Genomic DNA, 23,210 nt, shown 5'->3' with positions numbered 1-23,210 from the left:
CTGTATCTCTCCACTCTTGCTCCAGACTGTGGTACCTTGATTACATCCCCAAGGATTTAATAAAATCATGAGCATTTATTTATTTATTTGTCTGCCTGTTTGCAGAATGGCATCAAAACTACTGCATAGATTTTGACGAAATTTTCACCACAGATAGATATTGGGGCATGGAAGAGTCCACTTAATTTTTGAGTGGATCTGGATCCGGATTCTGGACCAAGATTTCACTTTATATAGGCTTTGACGGATTACGTCAAAACTGCTTCATAGATTCTCACCAAATTTGCACCATAGATATTAGGGCATGGAAGTGTTGTGTGGGCCGCTGAAGACGAGATACTGCTGGCCCACCACCACCAGAGGGCACCCTGCCTGGAGTGCGGGCTCCAGGCACCAGAGGGCACTGCCATCTCACAAGAGCAGCCGGGGTGACAGCTGTCACCTACGACAGCTGTTACCAATCATCTGATCCGCAGCGGTATATCTGCAAGACGTCATCTCCACTTCTCTGCCGAGATATCGCTCTACCAAGGAGGTAACGTATCCAGCCAAACAGATTATCTTTTGACCATAAAATACTTTTTGCCTTTACACAGAAAGAGAAAAGAACAGCAGGAGACTGTATTTTGGATAAGTACTCACATTCCTGCACTACAGTGTTTTTCCTGACGAGAGGTGGAGGTGGTTTTTCCACCATACGTGTTGCTGGGTGCAGGCGCACCCACATCTGACTGTTTCTGTTCCTCGCCAGCAGTACCGGATCCGACAAGCGGAGGCAGTGGCCACCTGGGAGTTCGGGACTTGGCGGCTCCAGTATTCCCGGGGTTCGGTGGCGGAGGAAATCGTGTGGTTCCGGTTCTGCTTTGGACAGACGTCTCCTATCTTCGAGCCTGCCCACAGGACACCTTTGTGATTCGGCTTTATTATCTATTATTGTAATCGGTTGTGTTGGTTGTGCTTATTTCACAACAGTAAAAGTGTTATTTGACTTCCTCCATTGTCCGTTCATTTGCGCCCCCTGTTGTGGGTCCGTGTTCCTACACTTTCCCAACAGGAAGACTCCACTGAATTTTGGAGGTGATCCAGATCTGGATTGGTGGATGTCAGAAATCTTGGTTTGAGCTTGTTTCTAAATGAAATGCAAAATTTACTTTCATCTGAAAAGAGGACTTTAGACCATTGAGCAGTGGTCCAATTCTTTTCCTCCTTAACACAGGCAAGATGCTTCTGTTGCTGTCTTGGGTTCAGGAGTGGCTTGCCATTATAAATAAATAAATAAATAAAACCCTTAGTTGTCCATTTTCTGGGCATGCCTGTGTGTGACGGCTCTTGAAGAAGGAAGACTGCTGAACTAGTGGGCACGGGCCACTAGTTCAGCAGTCTTGAACTAGGAAGGTTCAAGACTGCCTGTGCCCATTCTCCATGTAATGTGGAGTTGTGTCAGGAAGGGCATCCAGTATAAGAACCTGTGCTAAATGAACATGCAGATCCATATTGGATTTGCACTGACCCTGAGTGAAAAAAGGGAGAAACTGAAGGGACTTACTTGTAGTACTCTGTAAACAGCCAGCTCTGTCAGCAAAGACCAGTTGCTTATCCTCCTTGTGGAGGGTGCCAATGACTGTCTTCTGAACAACTGTGAAGTCAGCAGTCTTCCCCATGATTGTGGTTGTGTGGACTGAACCACATTGAGAGATTCATGGTATTTATATTGTACAAACAGTGAGTTACTCAAAGTTTAAAGAGTTGATTAAGTACACACACACACACACACACACACACACACACACACACACACACACACACACACACACACACACACACACACACACACACACACACACACACACACACACACACACACACACACACACACACACACACACACACACACACACACACACACACACACACAAGTTCTCTATAACCAAGCCTTCAGTTCTTGTTTATTTGTATTGCTACTGGATGTCTTCATTTGCTGCCTTCTCTAAAAACCAGCCTGGGGTTAAAAACCCATTTATGTACCTTGCTTTAATGAATGTCTGTTTATTAAAAGAGTAGAAATTAGTTTTACATTTGAACACATTTTTCTGCTGTGTCCACTGCCTGATGTCAGCTTAAAGAACTACTAAAATCAATAAAATAAAGTCCTTGGTATTGTGTTTTTGGGTTCCAGTCTGCACACATTGTTGCTCAATGCTCAAAAAAGTTGTGAAGTTTGTTGTGTGACACAGCAGCCTTCAGTATTTGAGGAACCTGATAAGATTTGTTATGAGTAGTAGATGAGCTCATGAGTCTGACATGTGCCAGGCAACTCAACGGTAAGGTTCTATGGGAAGTCTTGGGGCACTGTGTCCTAATCGTGCACAAATCTTTGATGTTCCAATTCTGCACTGGGACAGGAAGAAATGTTGCAAAGAAAAGATCCTGGCAGGGAGGGTATTATGTGTTTTGCTCTTCTGCAGAGCATATCTGCTTCTTTTGCCATGGTTCCATAGACTCCCAGGTGCTTCAGTGTGAAATTTGGGTAAGACTACGTGTGGAGAAAGTATGCTGTGATATGTATGTTTACATAGTATACACTGAGTTTTATAGGCCGACTAATCCCAGGATCAACAGAACAATACCAGACTAATCATGCTTGTTCATCCTTCATGGTTGAAATACCTGGGTGGGTCATGTTACAGCGTAAAAGATTTCTGAATGTGATTTTAAAGGAGAGTTGGCCTCAGCAGTGAGATCAGGCATAAAACAGGTACAAGTCAGTTACAGAGGTGCAAAGCCCATTTTAAATAGGCTTTAAGTACTGTAACAATTACTAATGTAAACCATGGAAAAATTGAAACTGTCATAAAAATAATATTTTACACGCTTTTTGGTACATTGCAACTCATCTACCAAATGAAACAGTCATCAAACATCACAAGATGGCTCTCAAACTCTTGTCTTCCATTAGTCTAAAAAGGACATGATTTATTGAATATCAGCTATTGTATGCGTGATCTGGACATTCCACATGTGCACATGTGATGGAGGCCAGCAGGAGTCGCTGTGCAATAGAAGTCAGTAAAACCCTACTGCCTAACAGCCAAAGCCTGGATGTTATGCTTCTGCTCAGAGCACCTGCCTCCCATACCTTGTGCAGCAGCTAATTGAAACAATCCTGCAAATGTTGATAGAAGCACCAAATTTGGCACAAATACTCCTTAGACATTACTCTTTTGAAGAAAAAAAAAAAAAATGATTGGCCACTTGAATTTTCAAAAGGCAGCCAGGTAGGGGTCAATTGAAGAATTACACAGGGATCAAACATTAACAGATGCTCTAATCATATTGAAAACTATACCACATCATTTGGCAAAAATAAACAAACAAACAAATGGTGCAAATTACTGGTTGAGCTAATAGGATTAATAAATAGAATAGTTTTGACTGTGTTGAATGTTTAGTCTCCAAAGTAAAGGTCAAACAATGTCGACGTCCATTGGATTCTATGGCATGTGACATATGTTACCCCATAACGTGATAACTAAGCATGACACATGGTGCAAACTATTCCCTTTAAAAACCCTATTAACCTATAACTTGCATCACTTTTGGCCAAAATTAGAGCAACTTTAACTTTTGCCCCCTGTACAAACTGAAATTGACCATTGTCACAATTATTGCCGTTTTTACCCCATAAATGTGTAACATTCAGGCACAGGTAGTCCAAACTACACCTTTTTGGCATCTTTGTGATCAGACAAATAACATGCTGTACTTTTCAATATGATTGGAGCATCTTTTAACTTTGACCCCGGTCTAATTCTTCAACTGACCCCTACGTGGCTGCCTATTGAAAATACAAGTGGCCAATCGTTTTTTTTTTTTTCCTCAAAAGAGTAATATCTAAGGAGTATTTGTGCCAAATGTGGTGCTTCTATCAACATTTGCAAGATTCCCCTGTAAATATTCTGTTATCTGCTGCACTATAGTTGGAGATTGTGTGTTCATGTCCCAAGTGGAGCCACAGTGAAGTGAAAGTACATACAAAATGCAGAGGTTAAACATACAAGGTCTGTTAGAAAAGAATCCGACCTTTTTATTTTTTGCAAAAACTATATGGATATGAATCGTGTGCTCGCATCAGCCAAGCTTGAACCTTCGTGCGCATGCGTGAGTTTTTTCACGCCTGTCGGTGCGTCATTCGCCTGTGAGCACGCCTTATGGGAGGAGTGGTCCAGCCTCCTCGGCGGATTTCCATTGTCAGGAAATTGGCTGAGCGACTGCCGCTTTACTGCATCAAAATTTTTTCAGAAACTGTGAGAGACAGCCAGGTGGAAACCATTTGGAAAAGTCAGATGGCTTTTGGTGAAGATCTTATGGGGATCACACAGATTAAGGAGCATTACAACCGGATTAAAGACGGCCCACAGCGGCTGAGAGCACGCCACGCTCCGAGCGGCGATTGACAGGCTGAAACGACCAGATCATTTCCAAACTGAACGCTGTGTTGATCCGGGACGTCGTCTGACTACTACAGAAATGGCAGAAGAGGTGGACATACCACTTTTTTGGCACATTCCACTGTTACAGGAGTTTTTGTCATGGAAAGACGTGCGGAGGAATTTGCGCATCGGGACGGAGCCGCATGGCACAGAACAAATAGCAACACCGTGATGAAGCCTCACAGGACATGTTGTGGCATGTCCAGCTCGTCCACAATTTCTCGGATAGTCACACGACTGAAAAGCCACCGAAAGCCGTCTGAATCTTCCGAATGGTGCAAGAGCTGGGCATGTTACAACATGTCCTGTGAGACCAACATGGAGGTGCTTTTGTCCCGCGCCATTAGCGGCTCCGTGGCGAATTCCTCCGCTCCTCTTTCCATAACAAAAACTCCTGTAACAGTGGAATGTGCCGGAAAAGTGGTATGTCCACCTCTTCTGCCATTTCTGTAGTAGTCAGACGACATCCCGGATCAACACAGCGTTCAGTTTGGAAATGATCTGATCGTTTCAGCCTGTCAATGGCCGCTTGGAGCGCGGCGCGCCCTCCGCTGCTGTGGGCCGGTTGTAATGCTCCTTAATCTGTGTGATCCCCTTAAGATCTTCACCGAAAGCCATCTGAATTTTCCAAATGGTTTCCACTTGGCTGTCTCTCACAGTTTCTGAGAAAAGTTTGATGCAGTAAAGCCGCAGTTGCTCAGCCAATTTCCTGACAATGAAAATCCGCCGAGGAGGCTGGACCACTCTTCCCACAAGGCGTGCTCACAGGCGAACGACGCAACCGACAGGTGTGAAAAAACTCACGCATGCGCACGAAGGTTCAAGCTTGGCTGATGCAAGCACACACGATTCAAATACATATAGTTTTTGCAAAAACTAAAAAGGTCGGATTCTTTTCTAACAGACCTCGTACAATCTGTAATCTTTTGCCAGATGGGCAGAGCCCTTTCTTCTGTCACAATGACATTTTATAGAAGATTAGTATTTACTTACCATGAGGCATAGGTCCTATACATTTGTTTAATCCAGTAATAATAAAATGCTTATTTTACCTTGTCTCTGCTCCAGACATTTCTGCAGCCAGAATGATCTGTGACACCTGTACACAGAGTGACAGAAGAGCTGCTTTAATAAACACATTTAATTTTATTCCTCAGCTACAGGCCCATTTCTAGCATGATATTGTAGAAGTAAAACTGTATTTTATATGTCAGTATTTGAATTTTTGCTGTATGGGTCTACAACTGTCAAGAAAATCCAGACTTTTATTAACATCTGTGTGTTACTTTGGCCTTACACCATCATCAACCAGGATCTTTGGCACTGGACCAACCAGACCTCAGCAGAACTGGAAATTTGTAAATGAAGATCAAGGTGTCTTTGCCACATGCTATGCAAGCCAGCATCATACACCACCAGACAAGCACTCACTTGGAATCTACAGGTCAAGAGAAAAAGAGGCACCAAGATCAGCAGACATTCACCAAGAGGTTGGGATACATCTGGGGACAGATTGAAAACGTGGCACAGGATAGAAATGCTTGGGGAGCCATTGTCGATGGCCTATGTCACAGACAGGGTAGTGTGATTAATGACAGCATTTAACTTCTCACGCATTTTGAAGACTATCTAAAATCAGTGAAGGGGTAAATTTAACATTGGGGAAAACACAACACTTCGCATTTCCTGACCCTTGGAGAAAAATACAAAAGGTAAATATCATAAAATGGGACAAAGGACTAGGACACTTAGCCAGAACTAAGAGGAAAAGTGTCTTGGAAATCCTGAGAGGGGAAAACCACAGCCCTGCAGACGGATGTCTTGTTTTCCAGTGAATATGTTGGACCTGCCCCACATTGCCAGACATGTGAGAAAAAAAAAGGGTGAATATGAGAGCACAACACAGACAGGGATGGGCCCATGCAGTTCTTCATTTAGACCACATCCTGCTCTGTTAACTGTACCCATGTTTATTGTAATAAATGCTTCAGGCACTGATGTCCAATACTAGGTCAAAGACAACCTTGTTTTTTTTTTGTTTTTTTTCTGAACTCCACCACATTACTCCACATATCACTCCCTCTATCTCATCCTTTGGTTATCATGGAAAACAGGCTCATTTGATCAGACAGTGGCCCAATTTGATCCCTATAACCCAGTTAATCATTTAACAGTGTGTTCAGTCATCAATAAAAGCCAATTCCTCAGTTTTCACCCCAACACTGATGCAACTACAATTCACAGACTAGATGCCCTCATGTCCCAAAAGTCAGTTCTGGAATTCAAAGAGTTCCATGTAGACTTCAAATGTCTCAGTTCATAATGATCATATTCAGTCATGATGTGGCATTTCTTTGGGTCTCCCATGTGAAGTCTCCTATTCTGTTAGTTTAGTCAGGAAACTGTGAACCTCACAGTTCTTTTGCTTCTTTCTTGAGAGCAGCTGAGGAGCCTCCTGGTCCTGATGGCTCCTTGCCACCTACATGCTATATCTTCATCCACTAAGCAGACCCCTGAACAACTCCAAATTCTACAGGTAGGATCTTGGATAGAGAGCAAAGAAAGAATGAAAGAAAGAAATCGGTGAAATCCATCCACTCAATCAAAATGCTATTTTCTTCAACTGAAGGACAAGTTTGATATTTTAGCAATATATATGTATATATATATATATAGACACACACATAATATGAACATTGTGGATATAGAGCTATAAGGCATGGCTGCAAACAGTCTTACAGCCAACAGTGAGTATACGAGTATACCAGTAACACTTCCACGTCATTAACTAACTTACTCCAAAGAAAGTGAACTTATTCCAAAGTGTTTATACAAGAAGAGCTTATCCAAGACAGAAGGGAAAGGATAAAAATATAAACAGGCTCTATACACATCCTGGTAACTGTGAGGTCAATGGATTAATATAAACAGAGTAATTGTGTGAGTCATAGGTGCTAGAAGTAATTTGAAAGTTCAAGGCCAACACATTTACAAGCAAAGGGCAGAATTTTGAAATATAGATGAAATTAAAAAAACACCAATGAAAGTGCCCAACTAACTTCATTGGTGGTAACTTTTTGTACTTTTTAAAAAGGCTTTACTATGGAGTAAACCTCTAACGTTACGTGTTCAAACCATTTTTGAAGCCTGTTAACACATTCCTAGAGTGCATTCTTGAAGTTGAACATGGTTCACTGAAATGCAGTATATACCTGTGCACAAACTCTTTATGGCCACAGGAAGAAAACCTATTGGCCTGGCTGATTCCTATAAATCAGGGGTGCGGCGCTTTCAGCCTGTAGATTGTATAAGGCCCGCAAAACTGTTGGATCAGGCCTGCAAGGCAATTCATGAATTCACTTTTGTAAATACAAAATCAAAAATGGTGAAAGCAGTGATTACATTTTCTGAGAGCTGATATCAGTCATTAGGCATACATCATGAATCAAGGAGCTCAACATTCACTCAACCTCTCTCTTCTTGAATTCCATTAACAGTAAGTAATGGGAAATAATGCCCTATAGTTTGTGTCTATGATTGGGACAACATATTACTACTGTATTTACTCCATTAAAGGTGCCCTCCCTATTAACCCCCCCCCCCCCCCCCCCCCCATTTTCAATGGCCTGATAATGCACTTCCTCTCCCTACCAGGTAGCCGCTTTGCTGTTTTGGCCAGGGTTGCTAGCTTGTCCTTGTTCCTACACCACTCCCGCATGCATTTCCTATCAACATTTGCACAGAGCCATTTTATGTAATTGTGTACCAGCTACTGCATGCAGAAAAACATGTGTTTTGAGGCTGCACTGCTTCTGCTATATGCATGTCCGTACGTACCATAAGGCTGTACTGTGTACAACATGCATGCAAATGAGTCAGTAAATGCCCCCTTCATGAAAATTGCAGTATTAGTCCACAATTAAAGGAGTAAAACTAGGACACAGTGTAATACTGATTGAATGTTTTAAGTGTTAAAAATATATTCATTATTATTATTATTAGTAGTAATAATAATAATAATAATAATAATAATAATAATAAAAATAATAATAATAATAAGAAGAAGAAGAATTGGGGGCTTCCCACCCTCGGCCCTGCCTACACCAATGCCATGGACAGTCACAGTCTGTGAGCAAGAAGAAAACCCACATAAGGATAAACATGCTTACTTATGTGGAAAATGCAAAAGTAGAAAGTTTCCATCATGTGCCATCCAAGAGAAACACATGCAGTGCATATCTGAAGAAAAAGAGAATGATTATATATATAAAGTTTTCACCCAGGGGACAATGCCTATTATTTTTGCATCGTCACTGTGCTCTGAAACAGCAAACAGCACACTGTCTTTCAGCCGCTGGTGTGCACAAATAGCTGTTGCAACAGGTGTATAAGCCGTTGGAGGCAGCTACGATTTTACACGTATTGCATATGATTCCTGCTTCATGCATAATTCATGTGCAGTTTGACCACATTCGTACTATGTGTGAAGGGGCCCTTACTGTTGAGCCCTGATTTGAGTTTCATAGTAACCTTTGGTTTATCTGTAACCAGTTCCTCAAAATAGGCATTCTAAAAGAATTTAATATTTCAAGGGCACCCAAGGTCAAAGATCACATGAACAATGGAACAATGATATATGATTTTATATGTGTTTAATTGTAAGAAGATGCACATTTATTCCTTGAAATAATCATTCTAAATACCCTTATAAATAAGTCATGGTTTGCCTTTTGGCTGCTCCCATTCATTCAGGGTTGCCACAGGGGATCCAGCACAGATCTGCATTGGGATTTGACACAAGTTTGATGTCAAATACCGTTGACACAACTCCAGCTTTGCCTGGAGAGACACACACAGCCCCTGGTCTTCTACCCAGGTACTAAGCGGGCCCACCCTGTTTAGCTTCTGAGGTTTAGCAGGATCAGACTTAAGGCACCTTGACACTTGCTCGAAGTTGATCCCTGCACTGGCACGCATCTGGCGTGCCAATGAGTAAACTCAATGTAAACTGTTGTAAACTCTGCGTGACTGCATGCCAGAGCGCAAAGAAAATTTTGAAATGTTCAAAACTTCTGACATGCATTATTTTCATGAACTAGTTGTGAACATTGCGCAAACGTGCAGGAAATCTGAGCGATTATGACGAGATGTTACATCTATAATAATAAACATAATTTTACAGATACATTATCTAACTCATAAGAAGGAATGAAAATGCAAGTTATATATATATATATATATATATATATATATACATATATATAAAAATAAATAATTACCTTTGAAACAAGATTCCAAATGCATTCTCCACCGCACAACACATATGAGACAACCTGCAGCTGTAGATAATTTCTCTGTAATTCTGGGAGTGATGAGAGAATGCTTTCATCAGCCAAGTTCTGAGAGCAAATGCATCATCGGCTATGAAATGATTTTTTTATATAGTGTGGTGTGAAGCGGGACAAAGCGCGTCGTTGAGCTGGACAAAGCTGGATGCATTGGCACAACGAATTGTGCGGCAGTGCGGGGATCAAATTCGTGCAAATGCCTTTACACAGTGCATACTGCACAGAGCAGCACCTTTATAAATAAGTATGAGACCAAAATCTTGACCTTTGCCTGTGACCTTGACTTTTAATAGACTTTAATCAAATCACAATAAACTTTGTGCTTGACTGACCCTCAGTAATGTCACCAAATTTGGTCCTAATTGGGTTAAAACTGTGAATTATTTTGTTCAAACCCAGACAGAGGAACATAACGATACCCCTACATGCACTGCTTTTTACATGTGTGGTGGTGCATGCAGGGGTATTGTTATGTTCCTCATGTGGTTAGTCGGGTTTGAGCATACAGTTTAAACTGTATGCTCAAACCCGACTAACCACAATGTTAAAAACTTGTGAATGTGATCATGTTCAAATTTTCTCAAGTGAGAAGCAAATTTGGCCATCACATTAGAGTTTATAAAACACCTAATCAAAACAGGTAAACAAAAATTAATTATTCTGTATCATGCGTGAATAATGTTACAAAACCCAAATCATAAAAACTGAAAAGGCCTTTCAGCATTTTTTGATTGTTGAACATAATAACATAATACTGTGATGTCAGCCAGATGCTTTCATCCTGTCATTAAACAACCAGCCTGTTCTCTGGCTGACCCATTTAGAAAGAAGCAAACAACTGATTGGACTCTCACAGACTGGTTTAATTACCTCAGGGTAATTGTACACTTCACACTTTAACACAGAGCTATGCTAAGTCAATGTAATCATGGTTTAGTGAGCGTGTGAAAAACCAAATACAAGAATAGTCACTTTGTTTAATGTCTTGTGTATTCAGGCTATCACTCTCATGTTTGTGTTGAAAATATTGACTGTCTGACCATTGTGGTTCCATTTCTATACCAACTATATCAAAGCTAGCACATCACCACAGCCTCCAGAGGACACTGTTGATGTGAGCAGTATGGCAACTGATATTTGAGGCTTTATCGAGTTGTAGGCTGTTAAAACTAGACAGATTTTCTGAAGTGAAATTCATATTCCCAAGCAAGTTTTACAGTACTAATGTAGAATATTCAACAAATAGTTTGCATTTTGGATGGACTTGAGTTGGCTTGACATCAAACAACAGCTTACTTTATTTTATCTTGCAGCTAAAGATGCACAGAACACATCTCCAACACACAAGTCCAGCTCACGTTACAGTATACAGCACTTGTCACTTCAAACCAGTGATCAGTTACACACTCTACTCATATACAACCTGCCAAATTAACACCACACACCTTGCAAGACTCTGAAGCCCCAATGTACTGTATAACTCAAAGTGGGATTCCTTGCAGAAAAAGGTCATTTACTTTTTCAGCCAGCTAATACAGGTTACCAGGGGCATCACACACAAAACTGTGCAGAATCACTATTAAAACTGTGTACACAAAGGCACGAATGTGCATTTATGTTGTTTTCACTATACTTATAAAGCCATACATACACATGGTTCTCATTATGACACTACGCACATGCATAAGCCTGCTTTCTACTCTCATCTTTAGTCATGAATGGCTATAGACAGTGTTTGTAATAAAAATTTGCATATAAAACCTCTCTATGTCTGGCCCTGTTAAGACAGACCTGTTTCCTCACACAGTTCACTGAGAACAACACACTAATTAAACAAAGTGCAGAAGAAGTGCAATTTCACCAAATGTGAAAATTCAGAAGGTCTCCTGAGTGGGGAAAGTAATGGAGGTAAATAACTTACATGCAATGTACGGCTGCAACTATTTATAGCACGCTCAACAAAACAAATAAATACATCAATTACTAATATTAATGAGAGGACTGACGATATTTTTTCCATCACAGATTGCTGATGTAGAGAAAAATAAAATAATCAGCTGTATAAATGGTAAATGGACTGCATTTATATAGCGCTTTCCATCTGCATCAGACACTCAAAGCGCTTTACAATTATGCCTCACATTCACCCCGATGTCAGGGTGCTGCCATACAAGGCGCTCACTACACACTGGGAGCAATAGGGATTAAAGGCCTTGCCCAAGGGCCCTTAGTGATTTTCCAGTCAGGCGGGGATTTGAACCCATGATCTTCTGGACTCAAGCCCAACACCTTAACCACTAGACCATGTATAATTAGTGAATATCACTGGGTTGATATAAATAATAAATAAAAGGGGAAGCAATACAGAACCCTGCAGTTAAATAACCCTCGTTAAATAAAAAAATAAATGCCATGCATGGGATTCAAGCCTGCAAGCTCTGATTACCAGATGGAAACTTTACCACTGCGCTACAATCACTGTCTTGTAACAAGAGCGTGAAATGGCTAAAATCAACAAGCAGATAAATTAATTTTTTAAAAAGAAAGAAAAAAACACTGATAACTAACCAAACGGTTGTTACGGTGTATTTCCAAATTCCATTTTTTGGTAATTAATTGCATGGCCCCCAGGGAGTTAATTTTTTTCAACTGTACATTTTACATAAACTTTAAGACAGAATAAACAAATTCTGAAAATATCAAATTAATATCTTTTCTAGTTTTTGATTTATGGCCAAGTAAACATGGTCACAAACGGAACACAGGGGGTTAACACGGCCACGCCCCCTTTTTCAAACCCCCCACAGAATCTAAATGAAACAAGACATTGAGCCGCCACCAAGACCATTCTTCTTCTCTTAACATGAGCTACAAAATATATCAAAACCAGGCAATTCTAAAACTATAAAACTGGGACTTCCCCTTATTTTGGATGATTTCATATGGAATGACCCTGTTGGCTTGTCATATGGTCCTGCAGCACGCCGCTCACAGACAGACGTGACATTCAGATCACCTGCTGCGTGTCCACATAAACTGACGGTCCATTTCTCCAGCCCATCGCAATAGTGATATATGTTTTTATGTATTTCCACGTGAGGACAGCAAGCAGACACACGTGCATCACAGTGGACAGTTGTTAGTCCATGTTTGTCTCCAGCTGGGACGTCCAGAACAACAGATCTCCACAGCCACTCCTGTCGGCGGCCACACCCTCTGTCAGTTCAGCTCACACACCCATGTGTCACTGTGTTTGTTATGTGAGCTTTCAGTGAGTCTGTGGTCAGCAGCTGACAGGTGCCTCCCTGTGCTGTGTGCGCTCTGACCTGCCTGTCCGGCCCCCATATGATCATGTCTATGCAGCATATATATCAGCATTTTATGCAAGTGTGCCCTCCCCAGCACGCCACGTGTTGGGGGAACGGTGGGGGGGCACGCATTGAAGGCAGGGCGGACCAATTTCTAGGGGGCCCGTTCGGTTGGTGACACCGGCTTGCTTTGGGAGCCAGCCTCAAGCGGCTAGCCAAACAACTCCAAACTACTTGTTCTGGGTGGCCTTCATGTGAGCCCATCGACGCTTACTGCTTATTTGCAACGGACTCCTATTCTTTCTCCTTCAGTCTTCTGCCCATGCTGCAAAATGTGAAAGGCAAAGTATGTTCTTTGTGGGCTACTGTATGAACATGGCAGCCAACACAAGAAGGCTCGCTCCCATGTAGCTATGAAGGGATCATTGTAAGGTTATAAAAACACATCAGTTCATTGTTCATTCATTCACTGCTCTTGCTTGCCTCTACTGGTGGTTGGCTCTCACTGCGGTATTGTATCACTTCCTGTTCCGGAGCACAGCGGTGTTTTGCTGTATCTGTTAGCTGTTTAATCTGCGCAGTTAGAATGATCTAGTTAACTAGATAACGATTTGTTTCACAGTGTAATCTTCACATGCCTTAACTAAAGCACTCCCTCTGCTGAATCACCTCTAAATTATTTACACATTATTCACTTTGTGTGTTTTTAGGAATCCGCTAGCTTAGCGCAGCTACTAGCTCTTAGCCGGTTTAGCATGGCGGCTTCTCCTGTCTCTCCCGCACTTTTCTGCTCTGGGTGTGAAATGTTTAGTTATTCCTCGGCCTCCTTTAGCAGTAATGGTACTTGTAATAAGTGTAGCTTATTTGTAGCTTTGGAGGCCAGGCTGGGCGAATTGGAGACTCGGCTCCACACCGTGGAAAATTCTACAGCTAGCCAGGCCCCTGTTGGTGCGGACCAAGGTAGCTTAGCCGCTGTTAGTTTCCCTCTGGCAGATCCCGAGCAGCCGGGAAAGCAGGCCGACTGGGTGACTGTGAGGAGGAAGCGTAGCCCTAAACAGAAGCCCCGTGTACTCCGCCAACCCGTTCACATTTCTAACCATTTTTCCCCACTCGGTGACACACCCGCCGAGGATCAAACTCTGGTTATTGGCGACTCTGTTTTGAGAAATGTGAAGTTAGCGACACCAGCAACCATAGTCAATTGCCTTCCGAGGGCCAGAGCAGGCGACATTGAAGGAAATTTGAAACTGCTGGCTAAGGCTAAACGTAAATTTGGCAAGATTGTAATTCACGTCGGCAATAATGACACGCGGTTACGCCAATCGGAGGCCACTAAAATTAACATTGAATCGGTGTGTAACTTTGCAAAAACAATGTCGGACTCTGTAGTTTTCTCTGGGCCCCTCCCCAATCGGACCGGGAGTGACATGTTTAGCCGCATGTTCTCCTTGAATTGCTGGCTGTCTGAGTGGTGTCCAAAAAATGAGGTGGGCTTCATAGATAATTGGCAAAGCTTCTGGGTAAACCTGGTCTTGTTAGGAGAGACGGCATCCATCCCACTTTGGATGGAGCAGCTCTCATTTCTAGAAATCTGGCCAATTTTCTTAAATCCTCCAAACCGTGACTATCCAGGGTTGGGACCAGGAAGCAGAGTTGTAGTCTTACACACCTCTCTGCAGCTTCTCTCCCCCTGCCATCCCCTCATTACCCCATCCCTGTAGAGACGGTGCCTGCTCCCAGACCACCAATAACCAGCAAAAATCTATTTAAGCATAAAAATTCACAAAGAAAAAATAATATAGCACCTTCAACTCCACCACAGACTAAAACAGTTAAATGTGGTCTATTAAACATTAGGTCTCTCTCTTCTAAGTCCCTGTTAGTAAATGATATAATAATTGATCAACATATTGATTTATTCTCACAAACTCGCAGCTTAAAGCAGATAACCCGTAAGTTGGAGAGGAAATGGCGTCTCACTAATTTAGAAGATCTTCACTTAGCCTGGAAAAAGAGTCTGTTGCTCTATAAAAAAGCCCTCGGTAAAGCTAGGACATCTTACTACTCATCACTAATTGAAGAAAATAAGAACAACCCCAGGTTTCTTTTCAGCACTGTAGCCAGGCTGACAAAGAGTCAGAGCTCTATTGAGCCGAGTATTCCTTTAACTTTAACTAGTAATGACTTCATGACTTTCTTTGCTAATAAAATTTTAAGTATTAGAGAAAAAATTACTCATAACCATCCCAAAGATGTATCGTTATCTTTGGCTGCTTTCAGTGATGCCGGTATTTGGTTAGACTCTTTCTCTCAGATTGTTCTGTCTGAGTTATTTTCATTAGTTACTTCATCCAAACCATCAACATGTCTATTAGACCCCATTCCTACCAGGCTGCTCAAGGAAGCCCTACCATTATTTAATGCTTCGATCTTAAATATGATCAATCTATCTTTATTAGTTGGCTATGTACCACAGGCTTTTAAGGTGGCAGTATTAACCATTACTTAAAAAGCCATCACTTGACCCAGCTATCTTAGCTAATTATAGCTATCTCCAACCTTCCTTTTCTCTCAAAAATTCTTGAAAGGGTAGTTGTAAAACAGCTAACTGATCATCTGCAGAGGAATGGTCTATTTGAAGAGTTTCAGTCAGGTTTTAGAATTCATCACAGTACAGAAACAGCATTAGTGAAGGTTAAAATGATCTTCTTATGGCCTCAGACAGTGGACTCATCTCTGTGCTTGTTCTGTTAGACCTCAGTTCTGCTTTTGATACTGTTGACCATAAATTTTATTACAGAGATTAGAGCATGCCATAGGTATTAAAGGCACTGCGCTGCGGTGGTTTGAATCATATTTATCTAATAGATTACAATTTGTTCATTTAAATGGGGAATCTTCTTCACAGACTAAGGTTAATTATGGAGTTCCACAAGGTTCTGTGCTAGGACCAATTTTATTCACTTTATACATGCTTCCCTTAGGCAGTATTATTAGACGGCATTGCTTAAATTTTCATTGTTACGCAGATGATACCCAGCTTTATCTATCCATGAAGCCAGAGGACACACACCAATTAGCTAAACTGCAGGATTGTCTTACAGACATAAAGACATGGATGACCTCTAATTTCCTGCTTTTAAACTCAGATAAAACTGACGTTATTGTACTTGGCCCCACAAATCTTAGAAACATGGTGTCTAACCAGATCCTTACTCTGGATGGCATTACCCTGACCTCTAGTAATACTGTGAGAAATCTTGGAGTCATTTTTGATCAGGATATGTCATTCAAAGTGCATATTAAACAAATATGTAGGACTGCTTTTTTGCATTTACGCAATATCTCTAAAATTAGAAAGGTCTTGTCTCAGAGTGATGCTGAATAACTAATTCATGCATTTATTTCCTCTAGGCTGGACTATTGTAATTCATTATTATCAGGTTGTCCTAAAAGTTCCCTGAAAAGCCTTCAGTTAATTCAAAATGCTGCAGCTAGAGTACTAACAGGGACTAGAAGGAGAGAGCATATCTCACCCATACTGGCCTCTCTTCATTGGCTTCCTGTTAATTCTAGAATAGAATTTAAAATTCTTCTTCTTACTTATAAGGTTTTGAATAATCAGGTCCCATCTTATCTTAGGACCTCATAGTACCATATCACCCCAATAAAGCGCTTCGCTCTCAGACTGCAGGCTTACTTGTAGTTCCTAGGGTTTGTAAGAGTAGAATGGGAGGCAGAGCTTCAGCTTTCAGGCTCCTCTCCTGTGGAACCAGCTCCCAATTCGGATCAGGGAGACCAGACACCCTCTCTACTTTAAGATTAGGCTTAAAACTTTCCTTTTTGCTAAAGCTTATAGTTAGGGCTGGATCAGGTGACCCTGAACCATCCCTTAGTTATGCTGCTATAGACTTAGACTGCTGGGGGGTTCCCATGATGCACTGAGTGTTTCTTTCTCTTTTTGCTCTGTATGCACCACTCTGCATTTAATCATTAGTGATTGATCTCTGCTCCCCTCCACAGCATGTCTTTTTCCTGGTTCTCTCACTCAGCCCCAACCAGTCCCAGCAGAAGACTGCCCCTCCCTGAGCCTGGTTCTGCTGGAGGTTTCTTCCTGTTAAAAGGGAGTTTTTCCTTCCCACTGTCGCCAAGTGCTTGCTCACAGGGGGTCGTTTTGATCGTTGGGGTTTTTACGTAATTATTGTATGGCCTTGCCTTACAATATAAAGCGCCTTGGGGCAACTGTTTGTTGTGATTTGGCGCTATATAAACAAAATTGATTGAATTGATTGATTGCCTATAGGTATACACTAATTAACAGATGGTTATCAATTTGACATTATATTTCTGCAAATAAACACCTAAAACCTACACAGTGAAGCTTTAACTGTTGATGGGAATAAAGTTTTTTTTTCATAAAAGAATCCTTTACATGACATAAAAAGAGTTACGACATTGATATGTTTTGTTGCACTAGGTAGAAATTGTTTTCGTGTTTCTGTAAAGGGGTGCAATAAAACGTTTTTCCGCTTGTTTGAGTTCAAATTTAACATCTTACTACCTGCTGTCCAAAACAGTGTCAAAATGTTAGCTTTTTTTGAACACACCACAGGGTTTCTATGGTTTTCTGACATTCTCAAATACACACACACACACACACACACACACACACGCGCGCGCGCGCGCGGAAGAGGAGCAATAGTCAGAACTACGCACATGCACTAAAAAGGAATAAATGTACATTTCTGCTCCTTACCAATATGCAGATCCATGTCAGAATGAATGTTCAGCACCACTGAACTGTTTCTAAACTAAGGACACACTTTTCTTATCCTATTCAACTCAGCACAATCAGCAGTCCTAAATGAACACAGAAATAAATATTAGTTATTAATCTGTTTTATGATTGCTATGAGTTTTCACCAAATCTGCGTTGAGCTCACTATGAAGAGTGCATGAAAGGCCAAAAATCCTGGTGGGTAAAGACTAGAAAGCAATGTTTCTATCCTTGTGGCCTACAGTGTGTGTCATTTTTAATCTCCGGCATTTTCCTTAAATGGACTGCATTTATATAGCACTTTTCCATCTGCATCAGATACTCAAAGCGCTTTACAATTATGCCTCACATTCACCCCGATGTCAGGGTGCTGCTATACATGGCGCTCACTACACACTGGGAGCAATAGCAATATATAATAATTACATAATAATTCCTTGAGCTCTTTTGAAAACCTTGAATTAATAGACAACAATGGATGAATAGAAATCTGAAGTGCAGCTTACTTTTCACAAACATAAATAGTCTGCAATCAAGTTACAAGGATTATTGTGCAACTATGTGGCAATTAAAATGGAATAAATTTGTCAGACATGATCTGAACAGCAAGTATTTGAGTTGCAGAGAGCCACAGCATGTTTTGCAGATCTGCGTTCTCTCTGCAGCTCACAATATATTAATCATTTCCATATGACCTAAACAGGCTGAGTGAGCCAGAGAGTCAGAGTCACAAAAACAAACCCCCTCCTTCTGCAACACGTGTTACACAGGATGTCACGTGGAGCCTCCAAAACAGACAGCCACAACATCATGAGTTTGCGTGCATGCTTGTACACATACATACGCACGCTTGTAACATATTCAGTCCACAACCTTCTTCTCAAGATGTGCATATTTAAGTCTGCAGGATTTACTACTAAGCTCTTTTCCATTTTTGCAATGCAGCCCATGCTTTGGAAAATGCACAAGGTTATAGAGTCAGCGATGGATAAAGAGCTGACTCGGGGGTTATGGTCTGGCACCTGGAACATTATATATACATCTTTCTACTTCCAAAGTTCAAATGAATGAGACTCAGCAATGGGTTTCTTCTTGCTGACATTTTTTTGCAACAAAGCTGTTTATGTGCAAAAAATGACAAATATGTTCTCCAGTTCTCTACTTTCCAGGAAAAACTGGGTGTAGACATCGTCTGCTGAAAGTCAGAACTAGGACTCCTCCCCACTCGGCCACAGAGGAGGGGGAATGTTTTTTTTAGCCTGCAAATGGAAGGGTTTCTCCAGTTCCTCTACATACCAGCAAGTCAGCATATATGGGTGTACATGCAGTCTAGTAATTGTGTGTGTATGCATGTGTGTGCATATTTAATTATTCATGTTTTGGGGGCAGAAACACAATCACTCGTGGGTACACATGAGGTTTGTAGTTGGCGCTTGTTAGGCTAAAGGTTTGGTTTAGGAGAGGTTAAAGTACAGGGTTAAGAGCTGTTGAATCACTGTAAGGTCACACAAAGTCCCTTAGGGTGTGTGTGTGTGTGTGTGTGTGTGTGTGTGTGTGTGTGTGTGTGTGAGCGTGAGAGATAGACAGACAGAGAACTTATAGGTCGTGTTCAACTGTAACAGTTCAATGAACTGGCTCTGACTGTAAAATCCTGTCACCACAATGTAGAGTACACTTTGTTCAGAAATACAGAGCAGCCACTGTAGAAAACAAGAACACGGATTTATGACCGATTTTACAGTCAAAATTAGAGTGAACGCCAGCCTGAAGTATAGACACCCTATGTCACAATTTAAGTGCTGGCCACTGAGAAACAGGATCTTTACATATGACAGTGTCCATACTTGTAGGAACAGTGTCTGCCTTTGTGCAACACAACAATGGAGCTGAAATGAAACACTTGTAGCTGGTTAAACAAATAATATTGCATTAGCCACTTAGAAATTCTAAGCATTCTTATACAACCCCAATTCCAATGAAGTTGGGACGTTGTGTAAAATGTGAATAAAACCAGAACCCAATTATTTGAAAATCCTCTTCAACCTATATTCAATTGAATACAGCACAAAGACAAGATATTTAATGTTCAACTGATAAACTTTGTTGTTTTTATGCAAATATTTGCTCATTTTGAAATGGATGCCTGCAACACGTTTCAAAAAGGCTGAGACAGTGGTATGTTTACCACTGTGTTACATCACCTTTCCTTCTAACAACACTCAGTAAGTGTTTGGGAACTGAGGACACTAATTGTTGAAGCTTTGTAGGTGGAATTCTTTCCCATTCTTGCTTGATGTACGACTCCATTAGTTTAATGGTCCGGGGTCTCCGTTGTTGTATTTTGAGCTTTATAATGCGCCACACATTTTCAATGGGTGACAGGTCTGGACTGCAGGCAGGCCAGTCTAGTACCTGCACTCTTTTACTATGAAGCCACGCTGTTGTAATGGGCCTTTCATACCAGATGCGTTGGAAGCATCAGAGGCGTCAAAAATCGGTCTAAAAAGCATTATTTTCAATGAGAGGCGTTGCTTTTTAGAGGCGTCAGAAGCGTCGCTTTAGCTCGGCTTTTGACGCAATGGTTCTGACGGGAGCGCGCATTGCAGCTTGTCGACAGGCTGATGTCGACAAGCAAAGTTCAACCCAATCCAACTTTCGCCACTCTGAGCTGTGACGTAGCTTCACGCTGTCCAATAGGAACGACGCATCGGGCCAAAACATGGAAGACTAGTGGCAGAAACCACTGATCTCTACAAAACAGGTCAGTGCAGAAACCACTGATCGATACAAAACAGAAACGTGTCACAGGACTGCTCATTTTTCGAGCAGTTTTCTGAAGAAAAATCCTTGCAAATGTTTTTTTTTACCTCAAAATTTCTGATTACTGTAAAAAACGTTTAGAACACTTGCAATTAAAATATCTAAATAAATAAATAAATAAAAGGTTCTTTAGAAACCTCTCTTCATCTGTAAATTAAAACCACCTTGGACATTTATTTTTAGACAAATAAAACATGGAAATTTGCACATTTTTTAAAGTCTGGTAGATTATTCATATTTCATTTCAACCAGGAAAACAGACACTGTAAATAAATACAAATATTTATTAGAAATGCAACAGGAGATAATTTAAGAATGACTGCAGTGTGATTGTAAAGTAGGATTTCTGTGACATAAACCTCATGATGATTTTTTTTTTTTATTGAGCCATTTCAACTTGTAATTACATCAAAATTTGTGATTGCCTTTAACGTTGTGATCAGGACAGAGTAATTTCTAAAATATGAGTTTGACTAGTGATTGTGAATGTTTTAAAATTGTGCACAATAAAGGGAGAGTTTCAAATGGGAGGTGATGGTCTAGTGGTTAAGGCATTGGGCTTGAGACCAGCCTGACTGGAAAATCACTAAGGGCCATTCATTTATTGTTAAAATATAAAATTAAACAACAACAACAACAACACACACACACACACACACACACACACACACACACACACACACACACACACACACACACACACACACACACACACACACACACACACACACACCACACACACACACACACACACACCTCTCTCTCTCTCTCTCTCTATATATATATATATATATATACACGAGGTCTGTTAGAAAAGTATCCGACCTTTTTATTTTTTGCAACAACCTTATGGATTTGAATCATGTGTGCTTGCATCAGCCAAGCTTGAACCTTCGTGCGCATGCGTAAGTTTTTTCACGCATGTCGGTTGCGTCATTAGCCTGTGAGGACACTTTGAGTGAGCAGTGGTCCTCCCCCCTCGTCGGATTTTTATTGTGAGGAAAATGTCTGAACGATTTGGAGCTTTGCTGCATCAAATTTTTCCAGAAACTGTGAGAGACAGCCTGGTGGGAACCATTCGAAAGATTCAGACGGCTTTCTGGGACGATTCTATGGGGATCACACAGATTAAGGAGTGTTACACCTGGTTTAAAGACGGCGCACAATGGAGGAGGGCACGCCGCGCTCCGAGCGGCGATCGACAGGCTGAAACGACCAGATCATTTCCAAACTGAATGCTGTGTTGATCCGGGACGTCGTCTGACTACTACAGAAATGGCAGAAGAGGTGGACATACCACTTTTTCGGCACATTCCACTGTTACAGGAGTTTCTGTCATGGAAAGACGTGCGGAGGAATTCGCGCGTCGGGACGGAGCCGCTAATGGTGCGGGACGAAAAGCAACGCCGTGATGAAGCCTCACAGGACATGTTGTGGCATGTCCAACTCGTCCACAATTTCTCGGATAGTCACACGACTGAAAAGCCACCGAAAGCCGTCTGAATCTTCCGAATGGTGCAAGAGCTCGGCATGTTACAACATGTCCTGTGAGACCAACACGGAGGTGCTTTTTGTCCCGTGCCATTAGCAACTCTGTGGCGAATTCCTCCTCAGTGTGAAGCGTCCGGGATGAAAATCAGCACCTCCAAATCCGAGGCCATGGTTCTCGACTGGAAAAAGGTGCTTTGCCCTCTTCAGGACGGTGGAGTGTCCTTGCCTCAAGTGGAGGAGTTTAAGTATCTCGGGGTCTTGTTCACGAGTGAGGGACGGATGGAGCGTGAGATCGATAGACGGATCGGTGCAGCATCTGCAGTGATGCGGTCGCTGTATCGGACCGTTGTGGTGAAGAGAGAGCTGAGTAGGGGGGCAAAGCTCTCGATTGTCGGACTCTGTAGTTTTCTCTGGGCCCCTCCCCAATCTGACCGGGAGTGACATGTTTAGCCGCATGTTCTCCTTGAATTGCTGGCTGTCTGAGTGGTGTCCAAAAAATGAGGTGGGCTTCATAGATAATTGGCAAAGCTTCTGGGGAAAACCTGGTCTTGTTAGGAGAGACGGCATCCATCCCACTTTGGATGGAGCAGCTCTCATTTCTAGAAATCTGGCCAATTTTCTTAAATCCTCCAAACCGTGACTATCCAGGGTTGGGACCAGGAAGCAGAGTTGTAGTCTTACACACCTCTCTGCAACTTCTCTCCCCCTGCCATCCCCTCATTACCCCATCCCCGTAGAGACGGTGCCTGCTCCCAGACTACCAATAACCAGCAAAAATCTATTTAAGCATAAAATTCAAAAAGAAAAAATAATATAGCACCTTCAACTGCACCACAGACTAAAACAGTTAAATGTGGTCTATTAAACATTAGGTCTCTCTCTTCTAAGTCCCTGTTGGTAAATGATATAATAATTGATCAACATATTGATTTATTCTGCCTAACAGAAACCTGGTTACAGCAGGATGAATATGTTA

The 23,210-nt window shown here is 41.6% G+C and overlaps 1 long non-coding RNA gene across 1 annotated transcript; it reads right to left on the bottom strand.

The window, feature by feature from the left end:
• Positions 1-1,512: 1,512 nt before the first annotated feature.
• Positions 1,513-21,531, bottom strand: LOC117507928. Its single transcript, XR_004559893.1, has 3 exons — positions 21,500-21,531; positions 6,117-6,119; positions 1,513-1,730 (listed from the first exon to the last, which is right to left on the bottom strand). It is a non-coding gene; the product is annotated as an uncharacterized LOC117507928 (long non-coding RNA).
• Between the last annotated feature and the right edge of the window lie 1,679 nt (positions 21,532-23,210).

Source organism: Thalassophryne amazonica, chromosome 3, assembly GCF_902500255.1.
Source record: "Thalassophryne amazonica chromosome 3, fThaAma1.1, whole genome shotgun sequence".
Lineage (NCBI taxonomy): Eukaryota > Metazoa > Chordata > Actinopteri > Batrachoidiformes > Batrachoididae > Thalassophryne > Thalassophryne amazonica.
The sequence above is the reverse complement of the archived record's forward strand: the minus strand, read 5'-3'. Positions and strand labels throughout refer to the sequence as shown.